Source organism: Mustela nigripes, chromosome 7 (genome assembly GCF_022355385.1).
Source record: "Mustela nigripes isolate SB6536 chromosome 7, MUSNIG.SB6536, whole genome shotgun sequence".
NCBI classification, from domain to species: domain Eukaryota; kingdom Metazoa; phylum Chordata; class Mammalia; order Carnivora; family Mustelidae; genus Mustela; species Mustela nigripes.
In genome coordinates this window covers 135391120-135406162 of record NC_081563.1, presented here as the reverse complement: position 1 = coordinate 135406162, position 15043 = coordinate 135391120, and the positions used below count along the sequence as shown (strand labels likewise).

The 15043-nt window shown below is 56.2% G+C and overlaps 1 long non-coding RNA gene across 1 annotated transcript; it reads right to left on the bottom strand.

Moving 5' to 3' along the window:
- Positions 1 to 4338: 4338 nt before the first annotated feature.
- Positions 4339 to 7849, bottom strand: LOC132022818 (uncharacterized). Its single transcript, XR_009405741.1, has 3 exons — positions 7635 to 7849; positions 7429 to 7529; positions 4339 to 5862 (listed from the first exon to the last, which is right to left on the bottom strand). It is a non-coding gene; the product is annotated as an uncharacterized LOC132022818 (long non-coding RNA).
- Positions 7850 to 15043: the final 7194 nt, after the last annotated feature.

The following is a 15043-nucleotide window of genomic DNA, read 5'->3' as shown; positions in this document are numbered from 1 at the left end:
TTGGATTGCCTCATGGTGACAGCACACGCCCACGGAGCTACATGTCACCTTCTCTTAGGTGGACAAGTCAACCTTCATGCTATAGAACAGGAGTGTGGGGTCGGGCCTTCCCTCTCTGAGTTGCACAGAGTGGGGGGCGGGGGAAGCGCATGGAGCGCACAGGGCAGCCTGCCCTCAAACCTCAGCTTGGCCGCTGAGCACCTGAATGACCACAAAGACGGGGCCGGACTCCATGTGCTCCCAGGTCCTCCTCTGCGGTGCGGGGGTCAGAAAACACACAGCTCTCCGAGGACTGAAGAACAAATACACGTTCAGCTTTTCTTACAGAGTGAGCACTCCACAAATGTTAGCCGAGGGCATCTGGGGTTTTTGGTCTTTGTTTTTTCTACCCCTCCGCACTTTTAAAAAAGGCAACTGTAAATGTTTTTGTCCCTGAGGACCGAGACATGTTGCCAAAGGACAAAACGCTGGGTCAGAGGGCCTGTGCGGTTTCTCAGCACTTGTTCCTTGCACCGGAGATTGACCTTCCAGATCGGAATGTGTTTACAGCGAAGCTGATGTGTCGTTTTCTCCACATCCCTGCCAGCACCGGGTTTTATCACTTTATAACTGTTTCATAATTTGATCAAAATGGAGAGGGGCTTTGTCTGCATTTCTTTCTTTGCCTCCAAGTTTGTGCATTCTTCCATGTAGCAGCTGGCTATTAATTCCTCAGGGATGAATGGTTTGGTGGCCTCCTTTGAATGTTTCTCAAGGGGCATCTGCGACTGTCCCTTGTCAGGTCCACATTTGGAAGCATCTGAGGAGCAGGAAAGCGAGAGGGGAAAGGTCATAGCTTGGGATGGCAGTGAAAGCTTCTACCCCACCCACACCACCCCCTGCCTTCCCTTCCCCAGAGTGTCTTCAGAGCCTCCCCACTTGAGGAAATCCCTTTCTGGGACTGGGGTTGCAGGCACTGCTGCTGGGGGAGGAAGAAATGGGGGACCAGAAGAATTGATGGCATTCTTAGAGCAACAAGCCGGTTGCTGAGGCAGAAGGGTAACAGACTCCATTCCTATAGCTCCGACAACTGCCATCCTGCACCCCAGCCCCACTCTTCCAGGAATCCCTGGGTCCCGAGAAGTTTTCCTTCCAAACTATGGGGTCAGAATAACCCCCTCCACCCAGTCATGACATGGTGATGCCTCTCTCTATTCCTTGATCACTTGGGCTCCTGGTGCTATATTGGCAAGACACCCAGAACCCCTTCTTGGGTCCTCTACCACCTGGAATCATCCAAGGACCCCAAAATCATCCTTAACAGTAGGGGTGCCATTGCTTCCCCCCCCCCCAACTTCACTGCTGTTATGGCACCCTGTGACCACATGGGGTTGTTGTTGGAGATGGCCCTGGAACACCCCTGCAGTCCGTGCCCACCTGGCAGTGAGGCCTGAGCTGGGTGAAGACCCACTGCCTGGGTTCTGGGGGTCACCCACACTTGAGACTTGAGGTTACAGCTCTTGGGGGGTCACTCCTAAACACTTAGCAGAAGGACAAGTCACATCCCCGACCTACGCACATCCTAGGTCCCAATACCGAGCACTGCATAGACCTTGCCCAGAAGCCCCCTGGGGGGATAGGACGGCAGCGTGGACAGAGACGGAACTGGGGCCCCCCAGGGTAATTTTTCCAAAGTCACTTGGCCAGTTAGCACCAATTCAAGATGAAACCCAGTGTCTGGACTCCCCGTCCAGTGCTCTGAACATCTTTGCATTTAAAGGCTGCCAGGGCAAGTCTTCTTCTGGGCCCACAAAGCCAGGCAGGATGTGACCCCCGCCTGCTCCCCAGCCCTATCCTACCTCCTCATCCAAATTCAAAATCCTTTCCCGCCTGCCTGTGCACCTGCCTCCGTCTCCCCGCAGTCTCCCCCTAGGCTCTCCAGGGCGGCCTCTGCTGCCTGTCACCTGCTGCTGGGGCCTCTCCCTGCCTCTCCCTGCGGGCTGTTCCCTATGACGTTCCTTCTCAACAGTGTGCTTGTCGCCCGTGTCCTGTCCACTCGGCCTTGAGCGTACACCCCAAATCCCTGCCTCTCTCCTCCTCCACGGTCACCTTGGTCACCACCTCCTTGGCCAGCCCCCCGCCACTGACACTTGAGGCCGTTCTGGGCTCCGCTGGGGGGTGAGCAGTGTCGCTGACCTTCACCCTCTAGATGCCAGGACCACTCCCACCCTAGCTGGGATACCGAAGACACTTCCAGACTGCCCAGTGTCCCTGCGGAGCAGAACCGCCCCCAGCGGAGGAGCCCTGGTCTAGACTCCAGCAAAACAAAGCTGGTGTCCGCTGTCTGGTGGCGTTCCCCGATCTTTGGATCCCAGCCCTATCTTGGTGGCCCACAGCACGGGGACCTGCTGGACCTCAGCCACCCCTCTCTCCAGCTTGCCCCGCCCCCAACCCCGGCACCCGCTGTCCCCTCCACCGTCGGTCGTCCTCCAATCTCTTGTCCCATTCCAGGCCCTTCATGCCCTTGGGGCCCCCGACCATGCTGCCGGAGTGCCCCCCCGCCCGTCACGGAGTTGGGAGCTCACTGAACCTCAGTCTTCCCGTCTGCAGGATGGGTTGACCCTTCTCCATCCATCTGCCTAATTTATCAACTTCGTTGCCTTTCCTGGAGTCACTCTGGTTCTGTTTCTCATTTACAGACATGTTTACTTATGTCTCAGCTCCATGGGGCAATACAGCCCCGGGCACACAGGAGACAATCTGGAACCCCGAGTTCCACGAGTGAGCCAATGAGATGAGGGTGCTTCTCCCGGCTTCTAGAAATGGATCCCGACTTCCCTCATGGCTGCGAGGGAGAGGGAGAGCCTGCCAGGGAAGCCAGAGAGGGTCCCTTCCATGGGCCTCGGGCCCTGAGCCCACCCCTACCCCTGCACTCACCCCTGCCCCCAGGCTTTCTGGGGCTCTTGGGGAAGAATGTGGAAACCTGTGGGCCGGAAGCAGCCGCAGGCCCGGCCCTCCTCAGCGGGCTCAGATCGTGAGGTCTGGTGTCTAATTATAGAAGGCAGGTCTGAGAGGAAGTGGCAGCTCTGATGAACGCCCTGGGGTTTGTTCACTGAGACCGTCCCCATGGGGAGAGGAAATGTGTGAAATGAATTCAGCCGCCAGGCTGGGGGGCCTCCGGCTCCTGGCTGATGGGTGGCCTGGGAGCAGGCTCTGCCTCCCACGAGCATGTCCATGGGAGTGAGCCTCACCCTCTCCGCACCTTGCTTTAAGAGAAAGGGATCTGGACCAGATTCGATCTTCCAAGGGGCTGTCCCATGGTGGTTCAGGCAGGGGCACCAGAGTCGGGAACTCTGTGAACCTCAGTCTCCCCGTCTGCAGGATGGGCTGATGGGAACCGCGCCCTTCAGAGAGTCTTGGGGAGGATCAGTGGTGGTGAGGCCCACACCACCGGTTGGCCGGGGATGGGGTTTGGCGCAGGATGGGGTTTGGTCGGTGCTCCGTGTTGTCAGATCGGCGAGGGCCAGTCAAAATGAGAATGTGGGGTCCCTTGCTCAAAAGAAGCTAGGAAATTCCAGATGGAGACAGCAGAGCGAAGTTAACCCTGGTGCAGGGCCCCTCTGAGTCCCACGTGACTACCGAGGCCCCCTCCACACCGGTGACATGGGTGGGGGATGCACCCCAGGGGGCAGAAGGGGGTAGGAGATGGGGTGGGGGTTCCTTACAAGGATGGATCCCTCTCTACAAGCTCAACCTGCTGTGGAGAGGAAGACACAACGTCAGAGCAGCACACGCAGCACGCGGAGGCTCACATGCAAGGCACAGCGGCAGGCACAGGACAAGGTCCTAAGTGGACAGTCACCATCTGTATCTGGGTAAAGACCAGGGTGGGAGGCTGAGGTTCCCATATCCTCTCTCCCCCCGAGGCTGGCTCTGGGTGGGGAGTTAAAGCAGGATTGAGCTGTATCTGTAACCTTTCACTTCTTGAAGAAAAGAAGATTAGCCCCTAATGTGACAAAAATCACAAGAATGTTTAATTCGGGGTTGGCGGTTTTATTGTTTTCGGAAGCATTCCGTACCTTTTAAATTTTCTAAGAGTTTACCACTTTCAAAAGCTTGTAACAAAGCCACTGGATTAGAAAGTACCTATTCTTTTACTATCATCCTGTGAGTAAGGTGCCTCAGAAATGCACGAGCATTCATTGAGCACCTACTGCATGCCTGGCCCAGGGCTGTATTCCAGGGAAACAAGTATTTCCAAGTATTTCCAAGTGTTTCCCCTCCAGGAGCCCAGAGCCCAGCAAGGGGGACAGAAATCGGACATGAATGTCCTGTGCCAGGACTCATGTGACACAGCCCCGACCCTGGCATGGGGCTGCCACTTGGTCACTTTCACAGGAAAGCGAGATCAGGTGGTTTTTGGCTCCTGCAGAAGGACCCCCAAAGCTTTGTAGGAGTCCGCTGCTAGGTACCCAGGGATGGGGGTGGGGGGCGTGCGCCACAGCAGACACACTCAGACACAAGCACGGGTGGGTGGAGCGGAGCACCCAAGGCTGCCCCAACCCCGGCCGAGTCCCTTAGATGAGTCAGAGGAATCACCCTGAATTTTCAGCAGCCTTTCCCGCGGTAATGAGGAGACTGACCACAGGCAGGACAGCCTGCCCCTCTCCCCAGTCCAGGCTTCAATTTTACAGAGGCCTGGGCTGGTGGTCCCTGCTGGGCCAGCGGGACAGGCAGTCCCCTGTCCCTTGCCACATTCTGTCATTTCTGTCTTCTTTGTTTCAGCTTTTTATTTTGAAATAATTTAAACTTGCAGAAAATGTATAAAGAAAATGCATATCCCGGTCCCCCAGCTTCTCCTAATATCAGTGCCCTACATAATAGCTCAACTGTCGGAACCGAGACAGCCACGTGGATGCGGTAGCACTAACACAGACTTTGTTTGGGGTTCACCAATGTCCCCCTGTCACGTCCCCTTCCTGTTCAGGGATGCCCAAGGCTTTAGTGATCATGGCCTCCGTCTCCGGCAGCCTGGGGAGGCTCTCTGCTCCTCTCTGGTCTTTCATGGCCTTGCCATGTCTGAGGAGGGTCAGTCCCGTATCGTGTACGTTGTATTTCAATTTGGGTTTATCCGATGTCCTCTCGTGTTTTAAAAGAGAATTCACAGTCCATAAAATGCGCCCTTTTACACACACACAATTCCGTGGCTGGGAGTCTGCAAAGGGTTGTGCAACTGTCACACGAGCAAGTCCCAGAACATCTCTCTCACCCCAGAAGGAGGGCCCCTGTCCCCCTTCCCATCCCCCGCATGGCACTTTCTCTGGTTCGCTCTCTCTTCGCGACTCTGTTCCTGCTTTTCTTTCGGTTTCTGTTCGTGTCTCTGCCTGTGAGTCACACTGTCGCTCTCACACATGTTCTGTTTTTCTCTGCGTCTGCATCTGCCTCCCTCTTTCATTCAGAAAGGGACACAGGCCAATCCAAGAAAATAAATGAAGAACAACCAGAGGGCATGCTCAGGACTCTGGAGTCAGACAGGGAAGGGATAGAGACTATCTGAGAGTTCCAGCTAGATAGGGCAGCCAGGGGACCCCTCTGAGGAGGTGACAACAAAGCCTATCCTATGGGAGGAAAAGCAGCCACTGCTGGGACACATCCAGGCAGAAGGACAGCATGAGCAAAGGTCCTGGGGTAGAGAAGAACCCCAGGGGACAAGCCAGGGAGAGACAGGGGAGCGAGACAGGGGCCTCCCTAGGCACCAGGTTCACGGGCCCTGAGGCAGGAGTCTGAGCCAGCCCACTGCAAGTAAGTCACTGACAAACCTCAGAGAACCTTCCAGCATCCCCACTGAGGGCCAGACCGATTCAGCTCTGCCTTGGAAAGAACCTGCAGGGGGAAAGCACAACCTGGGCTGAAAACAAAGTCTGTGGACTGATTTGCCCAATTGTCTGCTTCAGAAACACAGAGTGCTTGCTGCACGCTAGATGTTAGATCCATAGGGGGCTCTGGTGTAGAAGGAGCAGCAGCCACCCCCTCCCCCTGACCGTGTAGGGGAGAAAGGCCCGTGCTGACAGCTGACATGGTCGCGGACTCCCCCAGCAGTGCACGGTGGACAGGCACAGACGAGCCTCGAGGGGTGGCGCACCTCACAGTGCAGGGTTCTGGAGTGGAAGTCCATGGGTTCCGGTCCGCGTTCTGCGGGGTATCAGCTGAGCAGCCTTGGGGATACCAATCCCCCTCCCTGAGCCTCAGATCCCTCCTCTGTTAAGAGGCCCAGCTGAGAGCTAAGAGAAAACATGCTGAGCTCCCCTGACATTGGAGAGCCCTCCTTGGCCAGCGGCTGTGGACGGACGGCTGGATCTCCCAGAGGGTGTGGTGAGGCAGCTGGGGGAGGGGGCAGCGGAGGCAGCAGCTGGCTCCTGGCTCCTGTCCTTAAGTCACTGAGGGCAGCACCAGGCCGGCTGGCTGGAACCCAACAGCCTGAGTCTCATTTGTGATGCAAATGGCTGGCAGTGGCTTGGGGCCAGGGCACAAGTCCCCAGCCAGGGCCCCAGCTTTTATTCTGAGTGGAGCCTGGGGAAGGAAGGAGGGGGAGCCTGCCCCCAGCAGCCCAGCCTCGGGGGAGCTTTCCAGGTGGGTTAGGGGTGAGCTGGGTCCCCAAGGCAGGGGAGACACATTCCTGGGTGCTGACAGGGACGGCTGCGGCTGGAGCCACCCTCTGCTTCACCAGTGGCGGGAGTGGAAAAGTGGTGGCTGGCCCAGGGCCCTGTCCCCCTGGAACCTAAAGGTCACAGGTCCGGGTGATCGCCCTAGGATCCCGCAGAAACCAGAGCGCTGCTGCGCCATGCCCCACCATTTCTTGGCCATGCGTGGTGGCTCCGCAGCCCCTCCTGGACGCCTGGCAGAGCTGTGGCCACGCTGACCTTCTCCCTGTCTTTCTCTGGCTCGCAGTTGCTGCCGGGCTTCCCACAGGCTGTTTCTTCTGCCTGGAGTGCCTTTCCCTTCCCTGACGCTAGTCTAGCTGTGGGTCTCTGGCCCCTCATGCTGTACATGTAATTGTATGCATATTCATTTTCTTAGCGATGGTCCCACAAAACCTGCCTCTTTCCCCAGTGGGGGGATAATGTCCCCTGACGCTCTCGCCCCCCCCACCCCGTCCCCGATTAGCTGAGTAGGTCACATTCCCCATTAGGTAATTCATTCTTTCAACATTTACTGAGGGACTTTTCTAGGCACTGGAGACAGACCAGGGAACAAGACAGACAAAAATGCCTGCCCTGTGGCCCTATACTCCCCCAGGGGTACAGGTAATCGACAGACAAGAAATGTTCCAGCAGTAATAACTGGTAAATGTTGGTTTGAGGTGTGACCAGAGCTACAGAGAAAAATGAGCACAGAGCATGGGGCTGTGATTTTTAACAGAGCAAGGTAAGAGGAGAGCCTTGTGGGTACCTGGGGATGAGCAGTCCAGGTAAAGGGAACAGCACATGCAAAGGTCCTGAGACAGAGGCTCACCTGGGAGCGCTCCGCACTTCTCTGCAGTGTTTCTCAGCCTGAAATTAAATAATTATTCACATGATGACTTCCACAGTTTCAGTCTTACCACTAGGACCTTGTATTTAATACTTGTTTACTAGACAAATGGAGAAAGGACTTACCGATGTGTTTATTTGAAGGGAGGGGTTGAACTAGTGAAGTTGTCATGGAGCCTCAACCTCGCCCTGAGGCCCCTGGGCAGCTCCCAGGCTGGAGTCCCTGCAGGCCAAAACCTGGACTGGCCCTCGTGTCTGGGGACAGGGCAGCAGGCAGCTTTTCCCAGGAGCCTGGGCTGGCACGAACAGCTGAAGAAGAACAGGGAAGGCTCCACAATCTCTCAGCGTGGTCGGAGGCCTACGTGAGCCCCTGTAGACACCCCAGAAGGAGCGGGAAAACCACAGGGCTGGGTAAGGGGGCAGGTTCTTGCCAGGTCACTGAATTTGGAAAATGAATTTTAAAAGTATGGCCCTTCAAGGCATATTTCAGGGAAGGGCACCTCACAGGTTGCGTGTGGCTCCTTGATCTGGGCGAGCATGGAGAGACCAGCAGGCACAATACAGGTGAGTCCAAACTGGAGGTTCCAGATGCTTCCAGGGAGAAAACTGGGCATGGGACAGGATGGGACATACTTGCCTCTGTGACGCTTAGTCGAGACATTGGGGAACAGAAGCTGTGCAACTATCCTGATGAAAACGCCACCACTATTCCCAGCAGGAAGGTGCCAGCCCACAGTTGGCCCAGGGTGCAAAGGAGGCTGGGGCGCTGGGGCTTGCCGCTCCTTGGGACCCGTGTGTGCCCTCCTATCCACTAAACCAACCACCCCCGCAGCCCGTCCCCGCCAAAGACCAGCAGCGCTTCCCCTCCTCTTCAGGGAGGAAGGGAGGGCGGAGACAGCTGGGGGTGGCAGGTGGGGACCTCAGGGAGATGTCAAACACTATTCTGGGCGGCCAGGCGGAAGCAAGAGCGGAAGTCATGCTGGCGAGACCATCTTGGCTCCATCACAGCGAACATGGAGATGCTGGGGGAATGGTACCCAGGGGAGGGGGGAGAGCAAAGACGCCAGGGAGCGCTCCTCGTCAGGCCCCATGCTCCCAACCCCAACCCGTAGGAAGCTGTGCCAAAGCCACGCTGGGCACCTGCTTTTGTTTTGGTGGGGGGCTGGGGGGAGCGGCTTAATGCATTCATCCCTACCCAGTTCCCTAGCCGCTGTGCCAACCTCGGCCTCTGGTCCCAGACCATGCTCTTGCTGTGCAGGCCTCCCTACCCTCCATCCTGGCTGGGTACATCCAACCTCAGGGCCTTTGCACATGCTGTGACTGTTTCGAACCGCTCTTCCCACTGTTGCCTCTGTGTATGACCTCTGTCTAGTGAGCTGTCTGCTGGACCCACCTCTGACCTGGACCTTCCTGATTCTTCTCCAGCCACTTCCCTGTTTGTTTCCTTCACAAATTTGTAACTCAGTGATTTCTTGGCTTGTTCTCCTGAGAAGGCGAGCTCCTATTAGGGCAGTAGCTACACCTATCTTTTTACTGCTGCACCCCCAGTGCCTGGGCCAGAAGAGGCATGAGCATTTGTAGAAAGGGCAGAAGGATCTGGAACCAGCCGGGGCCCAGGGCGGATTCCCCAGAGGAAAGCGAGGGCACAGTTACAGAAAGTTGGCAAATGCCCACAGCGACCTGAGCACAAGGGGGCAGGTGGGAGGTCCGACCTCACAGAGAATTTGCTGTTTTCCTTTCCGGTAGGGAAGCTGGTGCAGAGTGGCCTGGGAGGAAGAGTCCCAGGCCAGCCCGCAAAGGTGATTTAGAACCTCCAGCAAACTTCTCCCCAGCTGAGCCCCATGCTACTATCTCCTACCCCGGGGGCCGCATTTCCAAACTTATGCAAGAGAAACAGGGAAGCCTTTCGGTTACTGGGAAGCATGCTTAACTGGGACACAGAGTAAATAAACTGATATTTATACCACGGCCCCACCGGGTGGCCACTTGGCTCTGAGGCAAATATGGTCAAAACTGAGTGCGGACGGCCTCGGAGAAGAGTGAGGCTGTCCCCAGAGGAGCTTGGTGGGAGACGTCCACATCCCACACTCCCATGGACGCCCCTGATCACCCAGGAGAGTCTAGAGGCGGGGAAGGGGTCGATTCTCCTTGTCCCCATGGCCCCCAGATGAGGCAGCTCTGCTCCTTTCCCCGGGGTCTGGATTTCTGAGGGCCTTTTGCAGGTCTGCTGCTGGCGGGTCCCGTGCCCGGGGCAGGTACCCATGTCCCCCATGAAATTTCTCATGAAGACACGCCCCACGCTGCCTCAGGTGACTTCTCAGCTTGAAAGATTATTTCCTTTACATTCTTTAGAATCCATATGTTCCATGGGCCTGGCCCTGGCACCGCGGCTGGTTCAGAGATGGGTCAGACACGCTCCTGATCCACCCCAGCGCCCAGTCCAAAATGGGAGACATGCATTAAATGGGCAAACAAAGAAACACACTGAGATGCCCAACCCCGAAGGTTGCTCCGGAGGGGGAAGGCAAGCAGGGCGCAGAGTGAGGGGAGGGAGCAGGGAAGGGATGGGCACAACCCATGAGCCTCTGTGGGAAACACACTCCAGGGCAGAGGAACCTGCCCGTGCAAAGGCCCTGTGATCTCCTTCCTTCCCAGCTCCTCTCTGGTTCTGTAATGATCTTGGTTATTGTTTGTTTGTTTGTTTTTAATTAATTTATTTATTTGAGAGAGAGAGAGAGACAGCATGAGCAGGGAGGAGAGGCAGAGGGAGAAACAGACTCCATGCTGAGCAGGGAGCCCGACATGGGACTCGATCCCAGGACGCTGACGTCATGGCCTGAGCCGAAGGCAGAGGCTCAACTGACTGAGCCACCCAGGCGTGCCCTGGGATGATGTTGGTTGGTTGTTTCCTTGCTGATTGCCCATCTCTCCCAGGGAGCTAGAAAGCCCCCTGGGGGCAGGAGTCTGTCCACTTGGCTCCCGGCACTATCAGCAGAGCCTAGAATAAAGTCTGTACCGCAGGAGCTGACGCGTGTCAGCGCCGTTCACGGAACGCAGAACCCATGAGTGCGCTGTGCTCCACAAAACCGAGCAGAAAAGCCAAAAAACAGCGAGGTCCTCTGAAGAGTGTTTATGTCTGTGTCACCCTGTCCTAGGAGAGAAATCTGGAGGGACACACACCAATGTTATCTCCAGCGGGTGGCCTCGGATGTAATTTCTCACTGTACTTGGCAGGCTTCTGCTGCCTTCCAGCGTTTTACTGTGAGATTATATTTATTTTTAATCTGATTGTTGTCGCTGTTGTTGTTTTAGCATCTACAGGAGCAGTATGCATTTGTGGCTCCATGTTCAAAGAGAAAAGTTCGTGTTCACTAGGCACAGCCCCTCGTCCTGCCCTGAATTCCCTGAGTGCACCTGTCATCCCAGCCCCCGACCCCCAGGGTCACACCTCATGGTTGGGGAGGAGCTGGTCCCCGTGTCCACACACAGGCCGTAGGGCCAGAGGTTGGGGCTCAGGGGCGAGTGTAGGTGGAGGTCAGGGAGAGGGCTGGGCCCCTCTGGCCCCTCCCCAGTGCCAGGAAGCTGGCCGCCTCCCTCCCTGTGCGACCTGGGGACACAGCCCCCCACAGTAACCCTTTCCCTGTTGAGGGCCACCCCTGCCCCTGATCAGGAGCTCTACCCCGCGGGGCCGGCTAAGCAGAGACTCCGGGTGCAAACGAGAAGGAAGAGGTAACTCTCCAACACATCATTCAAAACAGAAGTGACATGCACGCATCCATCGAGCAGGGAGGGCCCCCAGAGTTCTGGGTTTTCCCACGGTGATTTCTGTTGCTCTCTTCTGGAATATTCTTTCAGTCTTTCCTCATTTCTCCAGAATTGCTGCCTTGCTGGTTTCTGAAGAGCTGCTTGGTGAGGTGTGCCCGGTGAGCGGTGGGCACCCCCCACCTCCCCCGCGCCCCAGCCCCAGTGCCCCCCTGTCCCTCATGTCCCCAACCCCCGTGCCCCTGTCCCCCATGCCCCCAGCCCTGGTGCCCCCCAGCCCCTGGCAACCACTACACTGTCTCAGTACACTCGCTGCCTGTACGGACTGGCCTATCCCGGACACATCGTGGGAAGGGGAGCACAAAAGACGGGCCCCCACAACGGCTTCTTTCCCTCAGCATCTCATCCTCAAGGTTCGTCTGTGTTGCAGCATCTCTCAGCATTTCCTTCCTTTTTATGGCTGAATAATATTCTTGTCGTATGAAGAGACCATATTTTTTCACTCATTTTTCAACTGATGGACATTCTGGCTACTATGAACAGAGCTGCAGCCAGCACTCATGGACAAGGCTGTGTGTGGCTGTTTACTTTTACGCGTCTCGGTGTGTGTGGCTGTTTACTTTTACTCGTCTCGGGTAGACACCTAGGGGTGGCATTTCTGGGTCCTGAGGCAGCTCTCTGTTTAATCATCTGAAGCCCCACTGGGCTGTTTTCTGCCGCACATTCTACCAGTAGAATTCCAACCCCTCCACATTCTTACCCACCAACACCCACCAACTTACCGACACCTACCAACACCAACCAACACCCACCATCTTACCAACATCCAACAATGCTCACAAATGCCTACCAACTTATGAACACTCAACAACACCCACAAACCTATCAATTCCCACAATACCTACACACACCCATCAATGACCTGCCAGCACCTGCCAGCATGTGGTATTGACTGGCTTCTCACTCTAGCTATTCTAAGGGTGGGAAGTAGAATCTTACATTTTTGCTTTGATTTGTAAGCAGTGTTATTCTTTTTTTTTTTTTTTTAAAGATTTTATTTATTTTAGAGAGAGAGCACACAAGCGGGGGGAGGGGCAGAAGGAGAGAGAGAATCTCAAGCAGACTCCATGTTGAGTGGGGAGCCTGACACCGGGCTCGAACTCACGACCCTGAGATCCTGTCCTGAGGCGAAATCAAGAGTCAGAAGCTTAACCACCCGAGCCCCCCGGGCACTCCGGCACTCATGTTATTCTTTAACCCAGTTTAAGTTGTCCTGAAAGTCAGCCCCCTGCTACACTCAGGGAGGACCTCAGAGCCCATGTAAAGGAAAAAGATGGAGGCCCCCAGCTCCCCTGCTCTAACCAGCTGTACTCCAAGAGGATTCACCAAAAAATATTTTTTTTTAATTTTTTATTTTTTATAAACATATATTTTTATCCCCAGGGGTACAGGTCTGTGAATCACCAGGTTTACACACTTCACAGCACTCACCAAATCACATACCCTCCCCAATGTCCATAATCCCACCCCCCAAAAAAATATTTTTTAAACTGAACCATGAAGACCCTAAAAAGGAAACAAATGTGAGTTCTTCCTCTAATCGCAGAGAGCAGAGTCCTTTCCGATCTCTGAAAGAACTGAAGAGAAAAACAGAAAAAAAATAACGGCCAGGGGGAAACATAAAAAAATTGAAAAGGACTGAACATGACAGTTCTCAGGCCAAGCCTCACCCTAGAATCATCTAGAAGCTCTTGAAAACACAGCCATGCCCTGGCCCTTACCCCCGGAGATGGGGATCCTGGGTGGGGCCTGGGCAGGGCTGTTTTGAGAAACTCCCAGAGGCAGGTTTCGAGGCGCAGTGAGGACCGGAGCCCCGATAACAGGGATTGCTCTGGGCGGGGCGGCGAGGGCCTTCTGCTTCTACCACGGAGCGCAGACGGAGCCCGGGGTGGCTGACCCCTGCCCCGCGGGGGTTGGGCCAGCAGCAAGCGATGCTACCCGTGTGGGTCCCCTGAGCTCCTGAGCTCCTTGGAACTGGAGGGGTGGGGAACCCTGAGCCTCCTCAGAGACGGACGTGTTTTCTCGGGACGGGCAGGCAGAGCAGCAGGAGCAGCATGGGTAGCGACAAGGCACTGCCCCCCACACCCCAGGGCTCGTCCCTCTCCCTGGCCCTAAGTGCTCTTCCCAAGTGTGTCTTGTGAGGCGCTACGAGCCATCGCTCTCCATCGCTTTACTGATAGGAAAACTGAGGGTCAGAGAGGGTGAGTGACTTGCCCGAGGTCACGCAGCTTGTAAGGACTCAAATTCAAGCTTGAGTCTGTCTGATTCCAAACCGCTGCATCATGAACCCTTGCACTAAACGCTCTTCTCGGGCAAAGTTGACTTTGCGGAGTGGGAACGGGGGCTGGCAGTCTCTCCAACCCTCCATCTGTCTGTCTTGCCATCCCTCGACCTCTGAATCCGTCCCTCCTTCCCTGACTCTGTCCTTTCTTCCATCCACGCAGCTGTCCCTCTCTGCGCCCATTCAGGGCTTGAACTGCCTGAATGTCCTCTAGTTAGACATCGGGCCGGGAAAACGTATGTGTGCCTGATGTGGCCCCTGCCATGGTCCCCACTTGACTCTCACCCGTGGCTCCTACCAACAAACTAAAATGCCTCCCCAGAGCTTGGTGAGAGGCCCAGTAAGGCCGGCCGGGGACGGTAGTGAACTGGAGCGCGCGTTTCATCATTGCTGTAGGGGCAGGCGGGCCCAGGGCTGCCAGAGAAGCTCCGGTTGGTGGCTGCTCTTTCCTTCCCCAGAGCCCTGAGAGCATCTCTCCGCGGCAGGAAATACACCCGCGCGCCTCATGGCTCATCGGGGCTGCATCCTACTTCACATCCCTGCTCCCTCCAGTGGACAGCCTAGCCGCAGGTTAAGGGGCTGGCTTTGGGGTCTGCCAGCTACTGGCTATGTGGCCTCTGGCAAGCTCCCTAGCTACCTTGAACCTCAGTTTCTGCGTCTGCAAAATAAGGACAGTGTACACGCATCTTGCAGAGCGATGTGGGATTCAACGAGTGGATACCGCGGAGCGGCAGGCGCAGGACCTGGCACAAGCTAGGTGCTCCGTCAGGGCCGGCGTCTCTGACCTGCCCGGCCCAGGAGGAGGAGCACAGCTGCCCCACACCCCTCGTCACCCCGGAGGTTTCTCTTAAACCTCGGCTTGAGATTCAGGACGGTGGCCTTTTTCACAAGCCATCACCTCAGCCTCGGCTCGCGGGAGCCAAGCAGCCTCCTGCAATGTTGTCCTCTGCCTCGGCCCGGCAGAGTTCAGGACGTCCGCTGGTCAGCGACTGGGTCCTGCTGGTGTGGGGGTGGGGCTCCTGGGCAATGGGAGCCGTAGGGTCGGGCAGGGGCGAGGCCTACCCTCTGAGAGTGGCTACATTGGGGGAACGCAGCCCAGAAACCCCAGTCAGCTCCCAGGAGGAGCAAGAGGTTGCCCAGATTCACTCCTAGGACGTGCGGAGGCCGCGCTCAGGCCCTTGGCCCTGATGCTGGCGACAGTAAAAGAAACAGCTGCTCAGAAAAAAAGAAAAAAAAAAAGTAAAGAAAAGAAAAGAAAAATGAGAGAAAACAGGGATAGGGGTGGGGAAGCTTAGACAAGGAGACCCGGGAAGCTATCTGGGGGCTGGGGAGCAGGGGTGACATCTCAGCGGACACCCAGTGACTTTGGAACTAGGACTAAGGGGCAAGAAGGAGCCCAGCAGGACATCTGGTGGGAGAGTGGCTCCTGAGA